This window comes from Procambarus clarkii, chromosome 43 (assembly GCF_040958095.1).
Source record: "Procambarus clarkii isolate CNS0578487 chromosome 43, FALCON_Pclarkii_2.0, whole genome shotgun sequence".
NCBI lineage: Eukaryota > Metazoa > Arthropoda > Malacostraca > Decapoda > Cambaridae > Procambarus > Procambarus clarkii.
Window position 1 is genome coordinate 2,438,480 of NC_091192.1, and position 6,974 is coordinate 2,445,453.

Genomic DNA, 6,974 nt, shown 5'->3' on the forward strand with positions numbered 1-6,974 from the left:
ATACCAAAGGAAACAGAGAGTTAGTATAAATGGAATCAAGTCAGAGTGGGAAAATGTTGTAAGTGGAGTGCCTCAAGGCTCTGTCCTGGGACCTCTGTTGTTTATAATATATATAAATGATTTAGATTCAGGTTTGAGTAGCAACATTTGCAAATTTGCCGATGATACGAAAATCGGTACTGAAATTAATTCGGAGGAGGACTCACTATCACTTCAAGTTGATCTAGATAGGGTTTTGAAATGGTCAAAGGATTGGCAGATGCAGTTTAATGCTGATAAATGTAAAGTTCTGAGGTTAGGTAATGATGATAGAGTTACAAGATACGAGCTAGATGGTGTTGTGATTGCGAAGTCGGATTGCGAAAGGGATCTGGGAGTTATGATTAGTAAGAATTTAAAACAAAAGGATCAATGCATAAATGTTCGTAATAAGGCAAATCGGACACTTGGATTTATTAATCGCAGCGTTAGTAACAAGACACCTGGTGTGGTTCTCAAGCTATATCTTGCTCTAGTTAGGCCCCATTTAGATTATGCAGTTCAGTTTTGGTCGCCATATTATAGAATGGATATAAATTCACTTGAACGTGTCCAGCGTAGGATGACTAAGTTAATTCCCCAAATTAGAAATCTTTCATATGAAGAAAGATTAACAAAGCTTAAGTTGCATTCACTGGAAAGGCGAAGAGTTAGGGGTGACATGATAGAGGTTTACAAGTGGATGAATGGACATAACCGGGGGGATATTAATAGGGTATTAAAAGTATCAACACAGGACAGAACACGAAACAATGGGTATAAATTGGATAAGTTTAGATTTAGGAAAGACTTGGGTAAATACTGGTTCAGTAACAGGGTTGTTGATTTGTGGAACCAATTGCCGCGTAACATTGTGGAGGTGGGGTCCCTCGATTGTTTCAAGCACGGGTTGGACAAGTATATGAGTTTGATTGGGTGGTTATAAATAGGAGCTGCCTCGTATGGGCCAACAGGCCTTCTGCAGTTGCCTTTGTTCTTATGTTCTTAACTATTAGCTGAATATCAAATATATGGATTTAAACTATTTCACACAGATAGATATATTAGACGAGGAGGTGGAGTAGCCATATATGTTAGGGACAATTTGAAATGTAGTCTCAAAGAGGGAATCAAAACAGAGCCACACACAGAAACTATTTGGATTGAATTAAACGAAAAAGCTAATAATATTATAATAGGAGTAATATATAGGCCACCAAATTTAGACAGAATGGAAGCAAAGCATCTATGGGATGAAATATCTAGAGCATCTAGATCTAACAGTATTTATGTCATGGGTGACTTTAATTTTAGCGGAATAAACTGGTTGAACAAAACAGGGAATAGTGAAGCAGAAGATTTTCTAGAATTAATTGACGATTGCTTTCTTACGCAACACATTAAGGAACCAACACGGGAAAATAATATTTTAGATTTAGTGTTAACTAACAGGGAAACGCAAATTAATGACATCGAAATAGGGAGTGAGCTAGGGAGCAGTGATCACAAAGAAATCAGATTTAGCATAGAATGGAATAGACCAGTAGGAGAAAATTCTGTTAAAGTGCCAGATTTTCGAAAAGCTGATTTTAATAGCCTAAGAAATTTTTTGGGTCAAATTGATTGGAAAGTCTTGGGTATGGGGTGTGGGCCGGTCTTGGAGCGAGACATGAACCCAGCGATAGGTGACTTAAATGGGGATTTCGATGTGGATTCAATATATAACTTATTTAAGAATATTCTAAACAAAGCACAGGAACGTAGTATACCATACAAATTGAATAGATCGAATACTAATGACCCAAAGTGGATAACAAAGAATTTGAAGAACCTTATAGGTAAAAAGAGAGCTTGGTACAAAAGGATTAAAAATGGGGAGGTCACTTTAGAACAGGAATTCGTACAACTGGTTAGAAATGTTAAAAAAGAGATAAGGAAAGCAAAAAGAAACTATGAAGTTCGCATAGCAGGGCAAGCAAAGACAAATCCTAAAGGGTTTTTTCAGTTATATCGTACTAAGACTAGGGAAAGGATAGGTCCATTAAAAACTGAGACAGGTCAAATAACAGATAGTGATGAAGAGATGAGTAGTATTTTTAATAAATATTTTGTATCTGTATTTACTAAAGAGGAACTTAACAATATGCCTTCAGCCGAACAAGTCTATGTGGGTGGGGACGAGGACAGGTTGACGAGTTTAACAGTTACCAGGGAGGATGTTCTTAAGAACATAAGAACATAAGAACAAAGGTAACTGCAGAAGGCCTATTGGCCCATACGAGGCAGCTCCTATTCTATTACCACCCAATCCCACTCATATACTTGTCCAACCCGTGCTTGAAACAATCGAGGGACCCCACCTCCACAATGTTACGCGGCAATTGGTTCCACAAATCAACAACCCTGTTACTGAACCAGTATTTACCCAAGTCTTTCCTAAATCTAAACTTATCCAATTTATATCCATTGTTTCGTGTTCTGTCCTGTGTTGATACTTTTAATACCCTATTAATATCCCCCCGGTTATGTCCATTCATCCACTTGTAAACCTCTATCATGTCACCCCTAACTCTTCGCCTTTCCAGTGAATGCAACTTAAGCTTTGTTAATCTTTCTTCATATGAAAGATTTCTAATTTGGGGAATTAACTTAGTCATCCTACGCTGGACACGTTCAATTGAATTTATATCCATAAATTAAATTAAACAAATTAGTAAATTAAACAAATAGTAAAACTCAAACCAAACAAATCCCCAGGGCCGGATGAAGTGTTTGCCAGGGTGCTTAAAGAATGCAAAGAGGAGCTTTGTGACCCACTGTCAACCATATTTAATAAATCAATAGAGTCAGGCAGAGTGCCAGAGTTTTGGAAAGTTGCTAATGTGATACCAGTTTTTAAGAAAGGAGATAGATCACTTGCGTCTAACTATCGACCAATTAGCCTAACGTCTATTGTGGGAAAGTTACTCGAATCTATAATAGCAAATAAAATTCGTCTTCATCTTGAAAAACATAAATTAATAATTGAGTCGCAACATGGTTTTATAAATGGCCGTTCATGTTTAACAAATTTGTTATCTTTTTATTCTAGCATTGTTGAGGCAGTTGATAGTGGTAAGGATTGCGATGTTGTATACCTTGACTTTAGCAAAGCTTTTGATACAGTGCCACATGAAAGACTGATTAAAAAGATAGAGTCTCATGGTATTGGGGGTGCTATATTAAGCTGGATTAGGGCATGGCTATACCAAAGGAAACAGAGAGTTAGTATAAATGGAATCAAGTCAGAGTGGGAAAATGTTGTAAGTGGAGTGCCTCAAGGCTCTGTCCTGGAACCTCTGTTGTTTATAATATATATAAATGATTTAGATTCAGGTTTGAGTAGCAACATTTGCAAATTTGCCGATGATACGAAAATCGGTAGGGAAATTAATTCGGAGGAGGACTCACTATCACTTCAAGTTGATCTAGATAGGGTTTTGAAATGGTCAAAGGATTGGCAGATGCAGTTTAATGCTGATAAATGTAAAGTTCTGAGGTTAGGTAATGATGATAGAGTTACAAGATACGAGCTAGATGGTGTTGTGATTGCGAAGTCGGATTGCGAAAGGGATCTGGGAGTCATGATTAGTAAGAATTTAAAACAAAAGGATCAATGCATAAATGTTCGTAATAAGGCAAATCGGACACTTGGATTTATTAATCGCAGCGTTAGTAACAAGACACCTGGTGTGGTTCTCAAGCTATATCTTGCTCTAGTTAGGCCCCATTTAGATTATGCAGTTCAGTTTTGGTCGCCATATTATAGAATGGATATAAATTCACTTGAACGTGTCCAGCGTAGGATGACTAAGTTAATTCCCCAAATTAGAAATCTTTCATATGAAGAAAGATTAACAAAGCTTAAGTTGCATTCACTGGAAAGGCGAAGAGTTAGGGGTGACATGATAGAGGTTTACAAGTGGATGAATGGACATAACCGGGGGGATATTAATAGGGTATTAAGGGGGCATATTACGGGTTTCGTAAAAATTGTTCAATTTGTTTATAAATTTATTTATGAAATGGTTATAGAAAGAGCTGCAACTGGTCCAAGTTTCAGCATCACACCCTAAACAGAAAAGGAGAAAAAAATACAAAACGTATTATGCAACGAATTTTCAACATTTTCAAATAATTTCAGGGAACACATGTGTCAACAAAAATATTTCTATAACAATCAGATATTAAATTTAGCACATAATAAAGGATTCTATTGAGCAGTTTTATCAAAAAAAGTGTTTAGTGCAAAAATATAATTATTCAAAGTTACCCTTCCAAAAATATGCAATATTTGATGTTTATAAATTTTTATAAAATCAACAAATGGACTTTGGACTAAAATGTCTCAATAGGTTTGTAGAAGCACATACTCTACATATAAGGTGTAATTTGCATGTAAATTGATTAATAAATGAAAGCTGAGAAACACCTTGAAGTTGTAAATTACTTACCTGAGTAAAATAAGATCAAAGTTAGGGCCACCTGTAGTCGAGTGTGTCATCGACCGATTTCGTTCATAATTGGCACCCTTGCAGATAGGCATCCATTGAGCAAGGTGTGCAAGTTCCATGCACATCCCCTGATAACAAACGAAAAAAAAATAGAAAAAAAATATATATATACATATATATATCCTGCACATACATATTACCAGACTTCGACTTGTATGACTTACACCAGATGTAGACGGCACTGCCACACCAGCCACAGAAGTAGATGTAGATGGCACTGCCACACCAGATGTAGATGGCACTGCCACACCAGATGTAGATGGCACTGCCACACCAGATGTAGACGGCACTGCCACACCAGTAGATGTAGATGGCACTGCCACACCAGATGTAGATGGCACTGTCGTGGCCGGTCCATACACATAGAGGGGTTGAGGATGTGTGAGGAGGGTCGAAGCGGGGTGTGGCTGCTATGTCATGCCTCTCACAGCTGAAGCGGGGAGGGCTTCACTTGATAATAACCTCCCTTGTGCTACAGCGTCTCTCCTTTCCAGCCAACGACGGCGACCGCGTGTCAAATTGGCTACTCTTGCATTCAGACCCTTCCGTTTATAGGTCATTGTGCGCTAGACGCTACAAAAGCGAGATTCCAGGAGCAAAAATGGAGCGTGCATCAACACCCTCCACTCTCAACAGGACACAACATGTGACTGGTAGCTGGTTGTCTCACATACCCGCACTAGGAGACAGTTGCCATTGAGTGTATATTTGTTGTCATATATACAGAGTTATTTCCGACGTTATTACGAAAAAATTAACGTTTAGAACGTATGACAATACTCTTGGCGCGCCACAGCCGCGGGGCACCGGATTCTGGACAATTACGCATGGGAATGTACCATAAATACTTTAATTTATATCATAACATTCTCGGGTTTGCGCCAAAGTGTTGCCAGAACGTTGTAGTATTTTTATAAATTTTTCAAAAAGATTCGATTTTTCCGAATTTTTGCGATGATAAGCCCCCTTAAAAGTATCAACACAGGACAGAACACGAAACAATGGGTATAAATTGGATAAGTTTAGATTTAGGAAAGACTTGGGTAAATACTGGTTCAGTAACAGGGTTGTTGATTTGTGGAACCAATTGCCGCGTAACATTGTGGAGGTGGGGTCCCTCGATTGTTTCAAGCACGGGTTGGACAAGTATATGAGTGGGATTGGGTGGTTATAGAATAGGAGCTGCCTCGTATGGGCCAATAGGCCTTCTGCAGTTACCTTTGTTCTTATGTTCTTATGTTCTAACTCTATCATCATTACCTAGCCTTAGAACTTTACATTTATCAGCATTAAACTGCATTTGCCAATCCTTTGACCATTTCAAAACCCTATCTAGATCATCTTGAAGTGATAGTGAGTCCTCCTCCGAATTAATTTCCCTACCGATTTTCGTATCATCGGCAAATTTGCAAATGTTGCTACTCAAACCTGAATCTAAATCATTTATATATATTATAAACAACAGAGGTCACAGGACAGAGCCCTGAGGTACTCAACACTAACACTGAGGTACTAACAACATTATCCCACTCTGACTTAACCCCATTTATACTAACTCTCTGTTTCCTTTGGTATAGCCATGCCCTAATCCAACTTAATATAGCACCCCCAATACCATGAGCTACTATTTTTTTTAATTAGTCTTTCATGTGACACTGTATCAAAAGCTTTGCTAAAGTCAAGGTACACAACATCACAATCCTTACCACCATCAACTGCCTCAACTATGCTGGAATAAAAAGCTAGCAAATTTGTTAAACATGAACGGCCATTTGTAAAACCATGTTGCGACTCATTTATTAATTTATGTTTTTCAAGATGGAGACGAATTGTATTTGCAATTATTGATTCAAGTAACTTTCCCACAATAGACGTTAGGCTAATTGGCCGATAGTTTGACGCAAGTGATCTATCTCCTTTCTTAATAATTGGTACCACATTAGCTGCCTTCCATGACTCTGGCACTCTTGTAACACGGGTTTGGTTCCTCTCTCTTTACTTCCCTACCTTCTACTCCCTCTACCCGTATTCTTACTTTTATTTCTAAACCAAGGGACTCCAAAACTTTTACCAAAGCCAACTCCACGCCACGTGGTCCTAAGACGATTGACCGACTTAGGATTCTACACCCAGTATGACGTGACCTAAGCTCTGAACAAAACCCTAGAGTCACCTCTGCTGCCACCACCAGACCAGTAATACAAGAGCAATGATCGAGGTCTGGATCGATCACGCTAATTAATCAACCTAGGGGCTTGATCCCCACTATAAACGATGACCTTGAGTGTGGAATAAATTACACGGTAATGATAATTCCGATTCGATGTTAGAATCGGCGCCCAATACCATTCTGCCTCGTGTGGACCACGTGACCAGGACAAGTATACACATCAAACACATGGA

The 6,974-nt window shown here is 38.5% G+C and overlaps 1 long non-coding RNA gene across 1 annotated transcript; it reads right to left on the minus strand.

Annotated features, from left to right (window-relative positions):
* Positions 1-4,058: 4,058 nt before the first annotated feature.
* Positions 4,059-5,202, minus strand: LOC123761525 (uncharacterized). Its single transcript, XR_006773229.2, has 3 exons — positions 4,736-5,202; positions 4,512-4,639; positions 4,059-4,129 (listed from the first exon to the last, which is right to left on the minus strand). It is a non-coding gene; the product is annotated as an uncharacterized lncRNA (long non-coding RNA).
* Between the last annotated feature and the right edge of the window lie 1,772 nt (positions 5,203-6,974).